The following is a 21,305-nucleotide window of genomic DNA, read 5'->3' as shown; positions in this document are numbered from 1 at the left end:
CGTCAGTGAAGGGTGGACCCGTTGTTTACGAACAGTAGCGACATCTGCGATTTGCAAGTAGGTACGCGAAACTGAGCTCATCTGTCAAGTTACGGAGGGGTTGCTACCGACTGACTCTACACGGCGTGTGTATGGGAAAAGTTTATAACAAAAAAATAGGCATCGCCAAATTTTTCGCTATTCAAAAATAGAGGCTTTCAGCTTTCATTTGCAGGGTCCCTCAAAAAAATCCACCGAGGGATCCCGAACAACTTTTTCAGAATACTGTTTTTCCCCATACAAAATGCACGGTTCCAAATTAATCCCTATTTCTACTTAACAAACATACCCAATTTTTGTATGAAAAAGTTCCCCCGATGGAATATTTCGATGTTGGGCTTGAATGAAAGCTGGTAGCGTCAACTTTCACGTAGCGTAAAAATTAGCGATGCCCATTTTTTTGTAATAAATTTGTTCTACCAGACACACCGTGTCTACCTTGCGCCGACTCGGTGGAAGCAGCGGGGACATTGCGTGGTTGTTATTATTGCCCGACGTCTCCTTTTGGCAGCGAGGTGGTGGGTGGTGATGGAGGTGGTGGCGCAGGCGGTTGCGTTCGTTTTCGAGATTTACGTGGACCATCGCGGCAGTTTTCGCATTGTTACAGAGTAGACCGCCGCCGCCGCCGCGATCGGAACGAGACAAACATTCCAGGCCATTACCATCCCAGCCCAGCAGCGCAGAGCGTCCGAACGAATCCGCCAAGATTCGGGTTCAAAGCGGGAGCTGCCAAACTGGATCAGTTGTTGTTACTACGCTGGCTGCTGACCGACCGCGCTACGTACGATACGGTAGGGTGGAGTTGTGTATTATGATCTGGTATCGTATTAATGCCCTTTGTCGAGAAGATATCTACCACGGACCCCTAAGTCCGAGGCAAAGAATAGCATTGCGCTGACGAAGTAACCGGCTTCCGCGTTGTTCCTGGGAAGAAAGGTTTCTACGGCGGTCGTACGAATCCAGTCAGACGGTATCAGTGAAGCGTTATCACAGTGCACTCTCGCTGGCTGGATCCAAACCACACGGCAGGGCAGGCAACGTACAACAGGCTTCTGGATCAGGTCGAGTGGTGAACCGCCACGCGAAACTTTCCCACATACGAAATGTGCGTACGCGGAAAAGTGCGCTCGTTTGTTCCTTTACACACGACGGGCATTGCCCGCACCTTTATAGCAGTTTGTTAGTCGGTGGCGGTGGCGGCAGCAGGAAAACCTGCGAAAGTTTGCTCGTTCGTTATCATCTTATTCGCGTCGGTGCTTGGCAGGTTTTTCTTGTCAGTTTTGCGGGAGAGTTTTCTCGCAATTATTTTGTTGCAGCGGGTTTCTGGTTTCTCTGTTGTTCTAGTTGGGTTACTGCTGGAGAACTATCTACTAACAGGCATTATCGGGAACTGCGCAGAGCTGACATCTCGATACATTGTAGTAGAAACAAGTTTGAGAAAAATAAGATTTGCTTTTCTAACTGCGACAAAAATAATTTTTAGTCATTCTAAATTCTCACATTTCACTATCTACTACATGTAGGCTGCCCCAGAAAGTATGGACGCAGCTAATCTTTAGTAGTCTGAGCATAATCAATGATTCTTGTTTTGGGTTTCATTTTGGCTATTTCTGCTCACTATAGGATCAAAGATTCAAGCGTTCTTGACCACAATGAGTAATGGAATTTGAAATGGTAACCGGATGAATTTAGCACTCTCAGCATTGAAAATCAAACGATTTATTTTATTCTGCCCGACATTTCGGTCATGGAATGTGGCCTTTTTCAAGGGAAAAATTGGTCTATCGTTTTTGTCCTAAATTGTTTGGTTTTGTGATTGTCGGTTGGTCATGATCTGGGCTTTTTTGTGGTTATTTTGCGGGAACTTTTTTCATTAACTTTACAGAGTATTGCTTGAACCACCAAAGAATGTTAAAAAAAAAATACAGCATTACTGAGAGGTTTCAGGTGATTTCCCAGGGGTTTAGAGGCCTTTCAAGGCGTTTCCGTAGCTTTCAGATCAGAGACCTTCAGAAGAGCCTCGGTAGAGATCCGGAGTAGATTTAGAATGGAATTTCAGGAGGCTTCAGGAGGTCTCGGAGCGATTTCCGGTAATTATAGGAGGCTTGCAGAAGCGTTTCCAGATGTTTCAAAGCGTTCCAAGGAGTTTTAAAGAGGTTCTGGTGGGTTTTGAGGTAGCTTCAAAAAATTTCGGCGGGATTTTAGAGGCGTTTCAGAGAGGTTCATGTTTTATGTAAAGAGCTTCACAGGTTTGCATATGAGCTTCAAAGGGGGTTCAGAGGTGTTTCATAACGATTCTAAAAATTTCAATGTTTCATAGGGGTTACAGGAGGCTTAAGAAAGCTACCTGATGATTTATGCTCAAAAAAGTTCTTAGAGATCTTCAAACAGACACTTTTCAGCAAATTGTTTTCCATGCCCATGTCCAGAAATCTTTTAGAAGTCTTCTGATATTCTACTTAATACTTTATCAAATTCTGTACCCACCGTTTCTTTAATTTATTCTGTTGTTGTTTTTCTTCACATACTTGGCATTTCACGAAATACTGTATAAACATGCATATCTATGGTTTCTAAAATTAAAGTACAAATTTCATGCATTGAGTTTTGCACAAGAATAATCACCTCTTAGTTCTACAATTGATCCTTTCCTAATCTAAACACACCGCCAAATTTTACAAATAAGGGGAAGGTGTGGTAATATGTACCTCCTAAACAAACCAGGTCAAAAACTGACATTAAGATGATTTTATGGGTGTCTTGCAGTTTGGAAGATAGACTAATACTTTAAGAAACAAAATAATTTAGATCCTATGAGATAAAATCTACCAGAACAAATGAACAATTTTAAAAAGTGTTACATTTTCGGTACTGCAAAACTGTTGGGAGCAAAACGCACCTTGAGGTGGGGCAAATCGATCTCTAGCATTTCCCGCTTTGTATTCAAATAAAATACCATGGGGCTCCATCTAACTATTTACGCAAGCAATGCAAAGTGAAGGAGGAGGATGGTAGTAAATGGGTTGATTCGATGTAATCAACGCGCAATCGCTTAACCTTCCGGCAGTCGTGCGGTTGGCCACCCCCACCAGAACCACGCTACCCAAGTAACAATGAATGTTGAACAGTGAAAGTATTAGCTGAACAATAGCTGGTTAATGGTGTCAATAACTGAACACAATGACATGACAGCTGAATATTGGTCTGAAGTATGGCTTGTTCAAACTCTTTAATCAGCAATATATAGATGGCTAAATATAAAGTTGAATAGAATATCATTCATCTGGGTAACCAGCTCTATAACTTACACCAACATGCAGAATTAATCATCTGTTGTTCAACCTTCAATCAAATAATTTTTGACAGCTGACACAAGCATGGTTTTCGTGAAGTCCACGTCACTTCTTCAGCCTCAATAAAGACTTAGTTCAACTTATGTTCTTGAATATTCAGACATAACAAGTAATGCTCTTACTTGTTGGGTTTAATCACCGTTAACTAGTATATATCTTTTTTGTTGTAATTTCACGGTGAACGAATAAAACAATATCGTTTTTTGCGTGACAATTCGGCCTAATCACTTTTCAGCCATCTTCAGACGCAATTCGATCGCCGCAGTTGATGCTACCTCCTATCCAGCTGGGAGATCACGTACCACTGATCTGAAATCTGACACTGAAAAGTGATTAGGCCGAAACGTCTCGCAAAAAACGATATTGTTTTATTCGTTCACCGATAAATGTCAACAAAAAAGATATATAAGTAATGCTCTTGTTTTCGAGGATATATATACAATTGCGTGTGTTGTAGGTGCTAAGGTGAGTGACTATAAATCAGGAGGTCTGAGTTCAATTCCCAGTTTTCCCACAGATTGATTTATACAATCCCAAACATCTTTTCTGGAAATAGACGCAGCTAATGGTAAAAAGAGGCCCACGAAAGTGTTTTTATTTTCATTTTTGCATATTAAGCCTTAAATCAGCCTTCCAATACAACTCAAATCTGCTAAAGGTTGAATAAAATCATCAAAATGAGATCTTTAGGAGCTGAATAAAGTATTGTACATCTTGTGCTCAGCTTTTGTTCAAATGAAGGCTGATTTAAGGTAAAACGGGACGCCGTGTTATTTTTCCTATCTTCCACCTCTTTCTGACATTTTGCCTCGCGGTCTTGAAGACGGTAATCTCGATTTCCATCGCACAGATGAGACTGAAAAACAATCAGCATATGCATTGCAAGTGAACATATACACAATGATAGGTTTTTGTTCCATTATATGAAGTAGAATCTGAGATTACCATCTTAGGAGCAACAGAGCAATGGCGGATATTTCCTCGACCGGTCGCCCTTTTAAAAAGTTGGAGAAACGATTGTGCAGTATGAAATAGTTAGCTGGAAAATGCTGAGTACAAAAAGCGAGATTTTTTTTAACGTGTTATAAAAAAAACAACTGCGCGATCGCTCGAGGGTTAAAATTCTGTGCATTTCAAATTAGACAATCTTTCCAAATGTGGAAAATCATCGTTTTCCACGCTTTTCCTACGATTATTCTAGTCATTCTTGAGCTCTAAATGGCTCAGTTTTACGTATAGTTTGCTTGCATCTGAAGAAAACATCATTTACATTATGAAATAGCGTGAGGGCGTTTTGCCCTGGTAGTGAGTATTACCTCAGGTTACCCTATTATCCGTCCACTGTTGAACGCATTGGAATATTCTTTGTGAACAGCAAAAACTATCCTCCCTGGAGCCACCATTGAAATTCATTACATAGTACTAGACAAGTTCTTCCCTCGTATCTCTCTTGGAACTGTACTAGCATCCTCACCGGGTTAAGGACAAACGTCTTGAAATCCCGCTTCAACAGTGCATCAAAACTTCAGACGCACAAATCTCAAGAAGCAAGCTTCAAACAACAATGCATTTTATTATTCTGTTCTTGCTCACTTGTAACAAGCATAAAATAAGAAGCTCAGGTGCGTTGGTTTTGTTTACGAAGAAATTTGTGCCCTCAAAATCGTGAGTAGGTGCCAAAGTCGGCCATTGTGGCGGCCATATTGGGATTCTAACAAGTCTGTCCTTAACATAGGAATCTCAACCTAAAGGATTCACATTTAAGGACAAGGTATTCGGAGTACACATCTCAAATTTTCTCGAGTACAAAACTAGAGAACCGTCAAACGGATCTGGCTGACAATGTAACTCAATGTTTACTGTGCAAGCATCAAGTTACATTTTAAGCCAGATACGTTTGGTGGTCCTCTAGATATGTGCTCGAGAAAATTAGAGCGGATATTTCCTTAGATCTTACTATCATTCCATCGTAAGTTCACCCAGAAGCTCAACTGAATTTTTGTTGAGGAACATTCATCCATCAGGAATTATAGAATAAGTTTGTGGGAAAATTTCAATAGAAGAAATTTTAATTAATGAGTTTAATGATAACTTCTTGTGAACTCAGAAAAGCGCAGTAGGCGTTGCCGCGTGCAGACGTGTTTTGCTCTGCTTGTCGTGGTTTCGTTCGTGCTCGATTTTTTTTCTCGCGATTCCGCTGACGGTTTGTTTGGTGCTACGCCATCTGGATTGTTCTTCCGCGGGTGAGAAAGTGTCAACGATTGGTTTTGCGAAGATTTGTGAGTGATTCGGCGGGTGCTACGCCTCAAGTATTGAAAATTTCGACTCCAGTCCTTGTTTTAAGATCGAAAGTGCTAAATATTTTGATTACGAAAATGAAAGTGCGTTCTAATAAAAAAGTTTTCTCCGCCACCCTTTTTTCGCGATTCTGGTCGTGGAGCGACAGCCGGTACTACGTGTTCCGGAGAGTTCAGTAGTTTCGTGACGTAGGGGACCGGGAAAAGTCAAAAGTGCCGAAACTCGTTGTTGTTCTCGTGTTTTGTCATGTGCCGCTACCGCTACCAATTGTCCGGCAGACGCAGATTGGAAATTTAGAATCACGGGGATCATCAAGAGAAACTTTGGACCGCACAAGCTAAATGGGTGAGAACTTTCCAATATTCACCATATTCCATTCAGTATCATTATTTACATATTCTTATATTTCTCAATCATATTTAACACATATTTGGAGCGTTTGGTACGGTATGTCCACGCATCCTTCCTCCCCTGCAGATTCCAGAATTGCTTCGACGGAAAACAATCGTTTAAACTCGAGACAATTCGAAGAATCATCTTTGCGGCAAATACAACGCAGTAGGCCTGGCCGCTTTGACGCTTGCACTATATCATTGATATGCTGCAAGCCTCAATATTGACAAGAAAAGTAATTGGGTCTAATCTAACCTGATTACTTTCCAGGATGCTCTCTCGTACTGGCTGCGTTTGTATTAGATTAGATTAGATTAGATTAGATTAATGATAACTTCTTGTGAACTCATTATAAATTGAAGGTTGAAAATGTATATGAATTGCTATGCAAAAAAAACAGCTGCAGAAATAGGGCACTGCACGTCGCGAATGCAAAGGTAAACCTTTATAGATATAGGCTTAGCTCAGATAGATCCTTCAGAAATTCTTCCATCAGAGCTTTATTCAGGGCTCCTTCAGAAGTTCCCTGTGGAATTCTTCCACGAACTTCTACTAACATCATTAAAAAGGATCAAACTGGGATTCTTCAATTAGTTCCAGGATTACTTTTGAAGTTTTTTTTCTAAGATTCTGCTAGTTTGAAACTATTGATACAATTGCTTCCATTCCCGTGGTTTCTTCAGAAATTTATTCCAGAATCCCTCTGGAATTTCTTCATTGGATTCCTCAGGGAGCTCCTTCAGAGATGTTTAGTGGTTTATTCAGGATTCCTCCATAAGTTCCGCTTGAGATGGCTACAGTAGTTTCTTATGACCCAAGCAACACGACTTGTTGCTAAACCAGTAACAGCAACCTTAGTGCAATTTATTCACTGTTCGTATTACGGACGACAGAACATAATTGCTTCTTCTTTGAAACCCAAAAAGCGCAGATTCTGAATTCTTATGCAACATAAACGAGGAGGAATGATAAAAGAAATGGAAAAAGATTTTGTCCAGACTCGAACCATGGACACCAGGAGTATAATCTACTCACCTTACATACTACACCAAGAGCTCTGTGAGAGAATCGATGCTCAACGCACCATAAAAGCTACTGAAGTTACTTGTTACTTTATTGCACCTTCTTTGTCACAAGCTAGAGAACTGTCAAAATAAAAAGTCGCTCAAGTTTTTTGTAACGCATTTGGAACCTAGTCTGAACGAACAAACCAGAGTTGGATGTTTCATGCATGTTACATAACACATTTAATGTAAGCTGACTGTATTATCACTTGTGAGCAATATGTAAGCTCCGCCTCCACGAATCGATGTCAAACACGTGGTAATTTGTGATTTCTATGTAACAAAGCCGCAACTTTACGTATCTCGGAGTATAAATGCAACTCAACTGACAAGATGAATGTTTCGTGTGCTTCTTGTGCAACTCATTTAGACTAAAGCATAGAAAGCCACATTCTAGATGATGTTGCCGGTGCTGCTTGGGGAGAATCCTAAAGAGGTTCCATCTAGGATTCCTCCAGCGGTTCTTTTCGAAAATCCTCCAGACACTCTTTTCAGGATTTCCTCCGGACTTCTTTCCAAGAGTCATCCACAAAATTCTTCCGACATTACTTCTTGTTTCCTCGAGTTTCTTGAGTGATTAATGCACGAGCTCTATTTGGAATGTTTCCAGAATTCCTTCATCGAATTATCTAGGTGTTACCAGGAAACCTTTCCGAGATTCCTTCAGCAACTCCTTCTGAAATTATTCAAGGAACTCCTGCGAGGATTGCTTCAAAAAGCTCATTCACGGGGTCCTCCCATACCAATATCTGGAATTTCTTCTAGGACATCAGCAGGAGTTTTTTTTTCTACAGTCCCTCCAGGAATTTCTCCCGGCATTCTTCCAAAAGTTCTTTCCGCAATTTCTCCAGATTTTATATTTCTGGAATTGCTTCAAGAATTCATTGCGGTGTTCCTTCAGGATTTTTCCAGGAGTTCCATCTGAGGTTCCTCCAAGAACATCTCCAGGAACTTTTTCAGAGATTCAGAGACCTCGAACTCTGTTTGGACTTTCTCCAGACACTTCTACCGAGACTTATCGAGGAATTGCTTCCGGGTTTCCTTCAGGAGTTCCTTATTTAATTCCGACTCATCCTTATGCAATTCCCCTGGGAGTTCATTTTAGAATTCTCGCAGATGTTCTTAATGGAAATCCGCTTGGAATTGATTGTGATTTTTTTTTGTAATAGAATTCATTACGCAATTATTTCTGAAGATGCGCGTGGAATCCTTACATAAGATAATTATACAATTCCTACAGGAGTTCCTTGTTGAATTGCTCGAAGTAACTCTAAAGGAATTCTCGAAGAAGTTTTTTCTGGGTTTCCTTCAGGTTTAAATTTCCCATGGGGAATCCAAAAAAAGCTGCTGAAGGCATTACAAAAGGAACTGAAAGAAATATCAGAAAATACTACAATGGGCTTCATAGATGTATTTTCTAGATTAATCTCAGGAGGAACTCCTGGATTAATCTCGGAAAGAATTCCCGGGGTAATATCGGAAAGAACACCTGGAGGAATCTGTGATCTCTTGGAGAGTCCCGGAAGTAATCTTTGTTGGAATTCCGAGAGAAGTTACTGGAGAAAGTACTACTGAAATAATCCCACATAGAACGTCTCACAAAAATCTCTGAAAAAAAACTCCTAGTTGGATCTCAAAAAACTTAATACTGAATAAACCCATAGCATCTATAACGGAACTCTCTGAAAACCTCAGCAGGAACTCCTGTAGAAATTCTGGCATTTCTGGAGAGACTATGGGAGGAATTCCTAGAAGAATTTCAAAACTCTTGGTAGTATTCTGTAAAAAGTTCCTAAACGACTCCTGGAAATAGCTCCTAGAGGAATCTTTGTTGGACTCGTTTTAGGGATCTCAAAGAAGAACACCAAGGAGAGCTTATGAAAGAATCCAAATCTAATCCTGTAAGAATCTCTAAGAAGCTCCCTCAGAGATCTCAGAAGGAACTCATGAAAGAATCCTGGATTATAATTCTGGCTCAATCACGAAATCCGACGAAATGTTTCTTAGTCCGAATCGTAAACAACAAGGCCACGAAACGTTAAAGACTTTTTTCTCATAGCAACCGCGACATGCAGTGCCCTATAGTGAACGTTTCTGATATTTAAATCAACAAGCTAGATTCAAACCTTGTTGTTTTATAGCTACACAACAAAAATATTCATGTAAAATTTAGCGAGAAATCATGCACATAAAGGGAATGCTAGAACTAGTGGACATTTACATGAGATATCATGTAAAAGTACATTATGTAAAAGTACATTATGATCGTGTAAGTTTCCGCTAACCATCGCGTAATCCATCATGTACTCCAACCGGTTACACAACTGTTAGCGGAAACGTACACGATCATAATGTAATTTTACATGACATCTGATGTAAATGTGCACTTATTCTGGCATTTGCTTTATGTGCATGATTTCTCGCTGAATTTTACATCAGAATTTTTTCCTGTGTAGGTAAAAAGCTAGATAGTTTTGTATTATGGTTAGTTTTTTTTTTCGAATACATAAGTGACCCGATTTTGTCAGCCCCTTTCTTGAACACATTTTCTGCTCCCCTCAAAAATCTAAACAGATATTCATACTTTTTACCCCTCTATGTTCTGCCATTCAGTAGTAGTTTGATGATGAATTTAAATAAATTGGTAAATAAATTGGTAAACGGTCAACCGTTAGATAATGAGAGCAAAAAGTTTGTCGCAAAATGGGGCTGACAAAATCGGGTCCGTACTGTATTTGGTCGAAAATTGTAGTTATAGTTTTACTAAGAAAGTTATCAATGGATTTCCAATATATTTCTTAGAATTTTTGCGTGAAACAGATTTTCATAAGATTTTGCCAGAAGTTTATTTCAGATTTTCGTGGAAAATTCTTCTGAGAGATTACCAGAAATACTCCTAGAACTTATTTTACCTGCACAGGAAAAAAATATGTCATTCAAATTCAGCGAGAAATCATGCACATAAAGGGAATGCTAAAGTTAGTGCACTTTTACATGGGATATAATGTAAAATTACATTACCATCGTGTAAATTTCCGCCAATTATCGCGTAAACCATCATGGACACCAATCGGTTACGCGACTATTAGCGGAAATTTACACGAACGTAACGTAATTTTACATGATATTTCATGTAAATATGCAGTAACCCTAGCATTCCCTTTATGTGCATGATTTTTTGCTGAATTTTACAAGAATATTTTTTCCTGTGTGAGAATTACATTTCAAAAATCGAACAAAATGTTCAGTATCTCTCTAGAAAATTGTTTTAAATTCCACTCTCGAGCCATGAATTTTGAATAAATCTATGGGGTTTGATGCCATAAGCACGCTTGCTAGAAGTTTCCTCCACCCTGAATATTCTAATGCTGGATTTTAAAATAAATTACAAAAAGTATCCTTTTTTAAACATCGCTATTTGCTATTTAAACTAGCTATATCTACCAGCTTAGGAAATTGAAAGTCTAAAGTGAAGAATTACTGCCACTGGAGAATGATGGCACGTTAATCTGTTGACGCTGTATTATTTATCATTAAATGTAATGACGCCATGGCCGCAGAGAGAAATTGTTGAAATTTGCATGGAACATTATTGATAAAACCAATTTGAAGATCTAACACGATACGAAAATTACTATGTTTTAGAGATCATAGATATGTCAAATTAAAATATATTTATCGAATATAATCGACAACTTGAACAACAATAACGCTAATTTGCACAAACATATCAAGTCCTCGTGAAAACTTAGTTTTAAAATTCCGACCCCTCCCAGAAGAACAGTAACTCGCCACTCGCGTTAATTAGCCTCTTAAATCTTCAACACTGACAGCGATACAATCTTCACGGGCAATTGAAAGCTTCATTTTTTGCTGCCAACACTCTGTGGCCTGGGCTGCTCCACTATTCAACTGCCCTCTTCATAATCACCACCTTCCTTCTTCCTCCTCTCATGGTGTTGCTGGTGGTTAACCATCGTCGTCGTCGTCATTCTGTTGTCGATCTTGTGATTTCGCACTCCCGTCGCGCGAGAACCAGACATCACAACATCTCCTCCTTTCCTCAAGCTCGAGGCAGAGTTCTCCGTCGTCACCCGGCCGGGTGACTGATTCGCACAGTGCGCGCTGCTGCTATTTAAAATTCTCGTACTCATTAGATGGCCGTTTTCAACGCATCGCTCGATGATCGAGATCAACGACGAGAAGGGCTTCAGCAAGGTGGAGAAGCATAAAAACTTCCTCGATCAGAACGTGGCTTGCCTCCCCCCGCTCACGTTCGTCTTCTGTCTATCGCTCAGCACCAGCAGCAGCAGGGATAGCCTCATTTCAACCTGTCGATCACCGATCGATCCGGTGGCGATGGTTTGCGAGTTGACATCGTCTTCGTCGTCGTCATCAGTCGTGATCCTCGGGGAGCGCCTTCGAGGTTTTCCGCGTCTAAATAATCGCTGCAACAACTCGATACAAATAAAACCTTATTTTTCTGCTGAATTTGAACTGTGCACAATGGTTCAAGAGAAACCAAGAATTGGTCAAAACAGAGGATTATTGCTAAGAATCCTACCGGAATTCCTCCAGGAATCTCTCCGAGGATTCCTCCAAGAATTTCTCCGAGGATTCCTCCGGGAATCGCTAGGAGGATTCCTCCGGGAATCTCTACGAGGATTCCTCCGGGAATCTCTACGAGGATTCCTCCGGGAATCTCTACGAGGATTCCTCCGGGAATCTCTACGGAGATTCCTCAGGGAATCTCTACGAGGATTCCTCCGGGAATCTCACCGAGGATTCCTCCGGGAATCTCTACGAGGATTCCTCCGGGAATCTCTACGAGGATTCCTCCGGGAATCTCTACGAGGATTCCTCCGGGAATCTCTACGACGAATCCTCCGGGAATCTCTACGACGAATCCTCCGGGAATCTCTACGACGAATCCTCCGGGAATCTCTCCGAGGATTCCTCCAGGAATCTCTCCGAGGATTCCTCCAGGAATCTCTCCGAGGATTCCTCCAGGAATCTCTCCGAGGATTCCTCCAGGAATCTCTCCGAGGATTCCTCCAGGAATCTCTCCGAGGATTCCTCCAGGAATCTCTCCGAGGATTCCTCCAGGAATCTCTCCGAGGATTCCTCCAGGAATCTCTCCGAGGATTCCTCCAGGAATCTCTCCGAGGATTCCTCCAGGAATCTCTCCGAGGATTCCTCCAGGAATCTCTCCGAGGATTCCTCCAGGAATCTCTCCGAGGATTCCTCCAGGAATCTCTCCGAGGATTCCTCCAGGAATCTCTCCGAGGATTCCTCCAGGAATCTCTCCGAGGATTCCTCCAGGAATCTCTCCGAGGATTCCTCCAGGAATCTCTCCGAGGATTCCTCCAGGAATCTCTCCGAGGATTCCTCCAGGAATCTCTCCGAGGATTCCTCCAGGAATCTCTCCGAGGATTCCTCCAGGAATCTCTCCGAGGATTCCTCCAGGAATCTCTCCGAGGATTCCTCCAGGAATCTCTCCGAGGATTCCTCCAGGAATCTCTCCGAGGATTCCTCCAGGAATCTCTCCGAGGATTCCTCCAGGAATCTCTCCGAGGATTCCTCCAGGAATCTCTCCGAGGATTCCTCCAGGAATCTCTCCGAGGATTCCTCCAGGAATCTCTCCGAGGATTCCTCCAGGAATCTCTCCGAGGATTCCTCCAGGAATCTCTCCGAGGATTCCTCCAGGAATCTCTCCGAGGATTCCTCCAGGAATCTCTCCGAGGATTCCTCCAGGAATCTCTCCGAGGATTCCTCCAGGAATCTCTCCGAGGATTCCTCCAGGAATCTCTCCGAGGATTCCTCCAGGAATCTCTCCGAGGATTCCTCCAGGAATCTTGCCGAGGATTCCTCCAGGAATCTCTCCGAGGATTCCTCCAGGAATCTCTCCGAGGATTCCTCCAGGAATCTCTCCGAGGATTCCTCCAGGAATCTCTCCGAGGATTCCTCCAGGAATCTCTCCGAGGATTCCTCCAGGAATCTCTCCGAGGATTCCTCCAGGAATCTCTCCGAGGATTCCTCCAGGAATCTCTCCGAGGATTCCTCCAGGAATCTCTCCGAGGATTCCTCCAGGAATCTCTCCGAGGATTCCTCCAGGAATCTCTCCGAGAATTCCTCCAGGAATCTCTCCGAGGATTCCTCCAGGAATCTCTCCGAGGTTTCATTCAGAAATTTTTCTAGGGATTCATTCAGGTATTCCTAAAGGAATTCCTCCAGGGATTCATCTAGGAATTCCTCCAGGGATTCCTCCAGGGGTCTTAATGTTGAATTTAGGCCAAATATTCGTAAATATTCCACACAGTGGCCATCGTGCGTGTATTTCCATCGGTCACAAATTCCAGTTGCACTTTTTTCTCATCCTCTGCTCGGTTCGCCCTGCTGCAATGATTGTCGATCGTCAATCGTCCTCCTCATCGTCGTTGATCAAGTTCTAAATTTACCAATCCCGCCCGCACCCACACCCATTCGTCAGAGTACGCGCCCGTCCCGTTTTTTTCGATTTTGTATTTAGAAATTCCTTGTCAAAGCAGGGAAGCTCACTTCTTGGCCAGAGATGCAGGCACGTCCAGAGTGATCATCGTAAATTCTTCGAAGAAAGCCTCCCAGCGCTTCTTCGGGAAGCTGAGTGAGCCTCACCATCGTCGTCGTCGTCGTCTACAGTCGATCGTTAGGTATTTTCGAACAAACAATCAAGTAGAAGCTGTCAACGTCAAGGTTGATCACGCGTTTTGCGTTGTCTTTCTTTCGAGACGGGATCGACTTGAGTTTGCGAGAGGGTTTTGCGATGGTACGGAGGGAAGAGGAACGTGATCTTTTTCATCGGAAAATTGACTCGACTGGATACTGGAGGAGATTCACGTGTAACAATTTTAAATTGAATTTTACGCAAATTGTTGTTCGGTTGGAATGTTGTTGGGATTTAACGCTGGCATGATGACAGGTACTCAGGCAAAATAAAAGTTGATAGAAGATAGAAGATAGAAGATAGAAGATAGAAGATAGAAGATAGAAGATAGAAGATAGAAGATAGAAGATAGAAGATAGAAGATAGAAGATAGAAGATAGAAGATAGAAGATAGAAGATAGAAGATAGAAGATAGAAGATAGAAGATAGAAGATAGAAGATAGAAGATAGAAGATAGAAGATAGAAGATAGAAGATAGAAGATAGAAGATAGAAGATAGAAGATAGAAGATAGAAGATAGAAGATAGAAGATAGAAGATAGAAGATAGAAGATAGAAGATAGAAGATAGAAGATAGAAGATAGAAGATAGAAGATAGAAGATAGAAGATAGAAGATAGAAGATAGAAGATAGAAGATAGAAGATAGAAGATAGAAGATAGAAGATAGAAGATAGAAGATAGAAGATAGAAGATAGAAGATAGAAGATAGAAGATAGAAGATAGAAGATAGAAGATAGAAGATAGAAGATAGAAGATAGAAGATAGAAGATAGAAGATAGAAGATAGAAGATAGAAGATAGAAGATAGAAGATAGAAGATAGAAGATAGAAGATAGAAGATAGAAGATAGAAGATAGAAGATAGAAGATAGAAGATAGAAGATAGAAGATAGAAGATAGAAGATAGAAGATAGAAGATAGAAGATAGAAGATAGAAGATAGAAGATAGAAGATAGAAGATAGAAGATAGAAGATAGAAGATAGAAGATAGAAGATAGAAGATAGAAGATAGAAGATAGAAGATAGAAGATAGAAGATAGAAGATAGAAGATAGAAGATAGAAGATAGAAGATAGAAGATAGAAGATAGAAGATAGAAGATAGAAGATAGAAGATAGAAGATAGAAGATAGAAGATAGAAGATAGAAGATAGAAGATAGAAGATAGAAGATAGAAGATAGAAGATAGAAGATAGAAGATAGAAGATAGAAGATAGAAGATAGAAGATAGAAGATAGAAGATAGAAGATAGAAGATAGAAGATAGAAGATAGAAGATAGAAGATAGAAGATAGAAGATAGAAGATAGAAGATAGAAGATAGAAGATAGAAGATAGAAGATAGAAGATAGAAGATAGAAGATAGAAGATAGAAGATAGAAGATAGAAGATAGAAGATAGAAGATAGAAGATAGAAGATAGAAGATAGAAGATAGAAGATAGAAGATAGAAGATAGAAGATAGAAGATAAAAGATAGAAGATAGAAGATAGAAGATAGAAGATAGAAGATAGAAGATAGAAGATAGAAGATAGAAGATAGAAGATATAAGATAGAAGATAGAAGATAGAAGATAGAAGATAGAAGATAGAAGATAGAAGATAGAAGATAGAAGATAGAAGATAGAAGATAGAAGAAAGAAGATAGAAGATAAAAGATAGAAGATAGAAGATAGAAGATAGAAGATAGAAGATAGAAGATAGAAGATAGAATCATGTGCTTCCAATAAAATAAATGGTCATCTGCAACAGCCAAAACTATCGAGAAATCCAAAACAAAAATTGAAAACCATCCCATTCCCGGAAACTTTTCTTTAAACGCATACCTTCCATCGCGCCAAAAACTATTCCTACGCCACATCCTGCTTCCCCGGTATCAAACTATTCTTCACACAAACCTGAAAATACCTTTAAAATCAAACACTTCCGGAAATTCCATCACAAGCCACCAAATCCCCGACGGCGCCGGGTTCACGTAATCACTCTCACTCTCATTGCCTCAAGAAAAACAAAAAAAATCACCACTAAGAACGAATCAGCTGTTGGTCGAAATCAGCTGTGAAGAACCATCTCCGTCCGAGTCTGCTCTCCTATTCCTCTCTTATTAATGCAAATTTTCCTGTCCGGGAATCCTGGCCTCGAGAGCGCCGCCACGTGTGTTTTCCGGTTTCTAAATACCGTAGGAGTTACGCGACGCGATTTCTCTCCCCCCGTTTTGGCAGGTGTCTGCCAGCTGTGAGGATTTGAATGTAGAAGGAATTTCGAATCGGTGTGATGCTAGACATGAAGGCGCCTTATGATTCTCATAATTTTATTGAGCGATCAAACGTGTGTGAGTCATTCTTCTACACATGCTGAACGAAGCCTTTGCAGGACTCTGCTCAAGGATCTCGAGAGATTTCTTTCCATGATGAGAGCTGGTACACACCATTCAGATTGAAGGGGAAAATTGTTATCTGTGCGCATGTGCCGAACTTGTTGATGGTTTCTCGTAAAAGGGAAATGTTTATAATGAGAATGATAAATGGTCGCTGTCTTGTAGAAATCTGCGGAGAAATGTATGGAGAAATTCAGCAAAATTTCTTCAAAAATGAAAAAAAAATCACAGAAATTTTTAGTGGCATACCTGAAGAAACTCCTTGGAAAACCCCTGTGGGAATTCCTGAAAGAATTTCCTGAAGATTACTTAATTAAATTAATAATTAATAAAAAAAATAACAAAACCATATAAACATTAAAAAAGGCCAGTGGAAAATTTGTTAAAATTTTAAGAATCCACGAATAATTTACTGGACTTAGTTTCTGCTGGAAACATCGAAATCAAAAAATGTTGTAATCATCGAGGAATCTATCAAGATATTCCTGGGAACATTCATTCGAGAAAGTTTTATGTAAACCTTAGAGAGATTCATGAGGAAATTCCTGAATAAATTTCTGGAAGTACCCCTAGGATACTTTCCGAAGAATTCTTAAAGAAATTTGATGAGAAATGTACTAAATAATTTATGGAAAGTTTAATTATTCCTGAAGATATTTTTGAAGAAATCCATAGAAAAGTTTTGAAAATAATTCATGACAGGTTTTTTTCAGAATTCTTTGGCAATTTTTCTAGAAGAATACCCACAAGAATTTCTGGAGCAAATGGGGAAATTATCAAAAGGGGTTTCTGAAAAAATCTGATAGAAACTTCCGTAAGGATCAACAGAGACATTTCTAAAGGAATCCATTAGTAAATTCGGAAGGAAGCGTTGGAGGAATTTCTGAAAATATTCTAAGCTGAATTTCTGAAGCAATCCATGCAACATTTTCTTAAAGAATCCCTTTCAGGATTCCTTCAGACAGATCTGCAATAATTTCATCAATAACTCTTCCATTTTTTTAACGATTTTTTTAGTGAAATCTTTTACAGATTCCTTTAGGGATTCCACAAAATTTCCTTTACATTTTTCTACATGTTCCTTGAGAAATTTCTTCAAGAACAACTTTGAAAAAGCTTCCATGAAGAGCTTCCAAGATTGCTGCATGGATTTCTTTAGAAATCATTCAAGGATTTCTTGCAGGAACCGCTCACGGATTCTTGCATCCCGTGCTATTTCAAAGTTGTTCTTGAAGAAAACTCTTAAGGTACATCATTTTACTGATTCCTCGACCGTATTTGAATTCAAGTTAATTTTATGGCTTTTTCGGTTATTTTCCACTCAGAGTGTAAGGGAGTAGAGATCGAAGTGGATAATGAAATGATATATTCGATAGTATTCGCTAGGTTGCGAACAAGCGTGAACATTTATAGAAGGCATGAAGGCCATATATTGAACGAATGCATCTAATGCGTGAAACTTTTGCCGTACGACTTGAACTGAAACAGATCGGCTTGGTTGGTAGTTCATATCACCATACCAAGACTGGCAAAAGTTTCAGGCAGCCGACTCGGGTTATGTTATAAGGAAATTTCCATAAGTATCCATGGAATACTTTCTGGGAAAAATCTTAAATAAATTAGTGGAAAATCCCTGGACAAATTTTCCAAATATTTCCTGAAAGACCTAATGATGGAATTCATTGAGTAATTTCTGAAGACATTCACAAAGCAAATTTAAAAAGAATTCGACAAAGGTTTTCTACTGCATTTTTTGGAAAAAAATGTGTAAGAATTTTAAGAAGAATTTCTAGAGCAATCCTAGTAGGAAAGAATCGTCGGATATGAAAGAGTTCATATGTAGAGGGATTGTTGAGGAAGAATCTTTAGAGGAATTTCTGAAGGAAGTGGGAAATAGTGGAAGAATTTTTTTGAGAAAATTGATGGAGATAGATGGAGAATTCATAGGAGTTTTTCTAAGAGAAGTCCTTGAGTGATTCTCAATTCATGCAGCAATTTTGGAAGCACTCCATGGAATATTTTGAAAGAATCCATTAAGGATTTTCTCAAGGAATCTAGACAAATTTCAAAAAAAAAACTTTAAATAAGTTTTCACAGTATTCTGATGAATATTTAATTAGAAAATCCCTTGCAAATTTTCTTAAAAAAATCTCTGGAAAATTTCAGTGGAAGAATTGCTGGAGATATTTCTAGAGGAATCCTTGGAGGTTTTTCCAAAAGAATATCTGAAGTGATTTCAGAAGGTTTCCCCGGATGGTTTTTTAAGGCATCATTGGAGATATTTCTTCAGGAATTCTCGAAGGAACTCTAGATGAATAATATGAAGACATTTGTGGAGGAGTTTATGTAGAATTTATGTTCCCGTAAATGATTTTCTGAAAAAAGTCATGCGATTTTTGAATTTCGAGAAAACATTGAAGAATTTTTGAAAGGTGTTCTTAAAAAAAAACCGGAATAAGAAATCCGAAGGAGTTTTAAAATAAATCTGCGGAAAAATTTCCTAATAAATATTCAAGGGAACTTCTGCTTAGATCTCCGGATGATTTTTTAGACAAAATCAAAGGGAAAATCTTCTACAAGTTCATGGAGGAGGCTAAGAAGCTGTGTAGTTTCTGGAGAAATTTTTAGTGAAATTTCTTCTGGTATTCATGCACAAATTTCTGAAGCAATCACAAAAACAAGTTTCGGAATGAATGGTTGGTAGATCATAACAAAAAAATCGTGAAAGTATTCCTGAAGGAACTTCTTAAAGAAATTGGAAAAGGAATCTCTCGTGGATTTTTAATGGATTTTTAAAAGATTTTCTGAAGAAAAAATTCAGAATATTTCTGACGTAATCTCTTAAGAAGGTTTTATAGAAACCCTTAGAAATATAAAAAAATAAATTATCCAGAAGAGTTCCCGGAGAGTTCAAATACGTTTAAAACGGGTTTCATTAAGATTCCTTAGTTTTTAGGGGTGTTCAGTAGGATTTCATGATGATTTTGGGGGAGCTTCCATAAAACTGTAATCCCCTAAAACGATCTAAAATCTCTCTGCAACACTTTTTCTCCAAGCCTCCGTTTTAAGACTCTTAACATCTTCCCCATGCCAAATATATGCACGAACTAGGAGTCTGAAACTTCAAAAAAAAAAAGGCGCTATCTTGATTTTTTGACCGACATTAAGGATTTTCGGCTGTCATGTTGGATATTCTGATTGCCATTTTTGGAATCCGGACATCTTGCCCACACCAAATACACACACTGCCATTCCACAGAAAATCGATATAGTGCAAATGTCGATAATTGTGAGACCCGTTTTTTTTTTAAATTTCATCAGATATAGTGGTCCAAAAATTGAAGTTTTTCAAAATTGTAAGATTTCAAAACAATCATAATTTTTGAACCAGTTGAACGTCTTGAAGTTCTTTTTTTTTTGTTTGAAAGATATTGAATTGTAGTTCTATGAAGGGACCTGAAAAATAATAAATGTAAGATTTGTTTAAAATCCATGAAGAATTTTTCGAAAGTTTCCATTGACGATTTCCTGAGAGGAATTTTTGGAGGATTTTCTGAAAAAAAAAACATTGGAACATTTTTGGAAGCGATGTATGGAAAACTATCTGAAGAAGTTCTAGATAAAGTTTTTTGAGAAATTTCTTAAGGAATTTCTAGAATATTTAGTGAAAGTAACTTAGGAAATTTTTTGAGGATTTCCTGGAGATTTTTTTTAACTCATTCAGAATGTCTGAAGGAGTTCCATGAGGGACAATTCATAGAACATTTTCTATATGAACTACTCGAAAAGTATCCAAAGGAACCCCTAGAGCAGTTTCTGAAGGAATTCCTGGAGGAGTTTTATCTCTGGGTTTCTGGAGAGAAATGTTCTGATTAACAATGTGAAGTAAATATAAATGTGAAGTAATTCTTGGAGAAATTGCTGAAACAATGTGAATCTTGTGAAACTTCTCGTTAATTTCAAAACGAAATTTCATGCAGAAGCCAAAGGAATTTCCGAATGAATCTCAGATTTTTTTTAGAATGCATTTTCGAAGAAACCCCTGGGGTTATCTCAGGAAGAATTCTTGGAACGCTTAAAAGGTTCGAATAAACATCGGAAGCTTCTTTTAATTAATGTATGTAGAACGAAAGAAATACCTGAAAATGATTCTGAGTGAATTATTGAAAGGATTTCTAAAAAGTTTCCTAAAGCAAGCCCTGATGAAATTTCTGAATAAATATATTGATGAGTAGTTTCTGAAGCATTTCTATAAAAAATCATTGTGGAAGTTTTGGAGGAATCCCTGATATATTTTCTGAACGAATCCATAGATATTTGTTTGAAAGAATCCGTGCATAAAACTCTTGGATCTGTTGAAGAAATTTCCGAAGGTATCTTTGGAAGGTTCTCTGTAAAATTCACAAACTATTTGCAAAAATTTATAATAATCACATAGGCGAAGTGTACGGTAAAAAAATGTGTACATAATGCTAGTGTGAAGTTTAACCTTAGTTGTATATTATTAAGGTAATTACGATCGAGATAGGCATATTGAGTGCGCACTATGCTAGCGTGATGAGATCCAGTTAATGGACGAACAAAGTTAAAGAGTACAGGCTGTACCGGAACTGTTCAGTTATTGTTGAGATTCAACTATATAGCCTAATGATTTTTTTGAAAATACATAAAAATCGTTCTGAAATTTAATCGAATAATCGCTAGAAAATTATTTTCTCACATAATGGTAAACATAACAATCGAAAATTCTAACGGTACAAGAAGGGGTTCATTAATACACATAGAGGACCCATATATCCACAGCTGTAAAGGCTGAGAAGCTGAGAAGCATGCTTTGTCCCGTTGAAGAATAATACACACAGTCTCAACAAAATTTATCTAAATAGCGATATCTCGAATATTTCAAGTGAACCGTCAATCGACTGGACGACACTGACCACCACTGATAGTGGTCAATCGAAGAAAAAAGACTCTCTCAACCTCCTGCAATCGATGCTCCATCCCTGTTCGATCACTCATTACTCAAGCTCCTCTAATGAAGCCTGACTATGAGACTTTCCCATTTCCCCTTGAAAAAATCATCTTC

At 39.1% G+C, this 21,305-nt stretch overlaps 1 protein-coding gene across 3 annotated transcripts in view; it reads left to right on the top strand.

The window, feature by feature from the left end:
• Nucleotides 1–21,305, top strand: part of LOC109431042 (serum response factor homolog) — a 536,938-nt gene that overhangs the window by 320,785 nt on the left and 194,848 nt on the right. The window lies entirely within an intron of this gene.

The sequence above is a fragment of the Aedes albopictus genome, chromosome 3 (genome assembly GCF_035046485.1).
Source record: "Aedes albopictus strain Foshan chromosome 3, AalbF5, whole genome shotgun sequence".
NCBI classification, from domain to species: domain Eukaryota; kingdom Metazoa; phylum Arthropoda; class Insecta; order Diptera; family Culicidae; genus Aedes; species Aedes albopictus.
The sequence above is the reverse complement of the archived record's forward strand: the minus strand, read 5'-3'. Positions and strand labels throughout refer to the sequence as shown.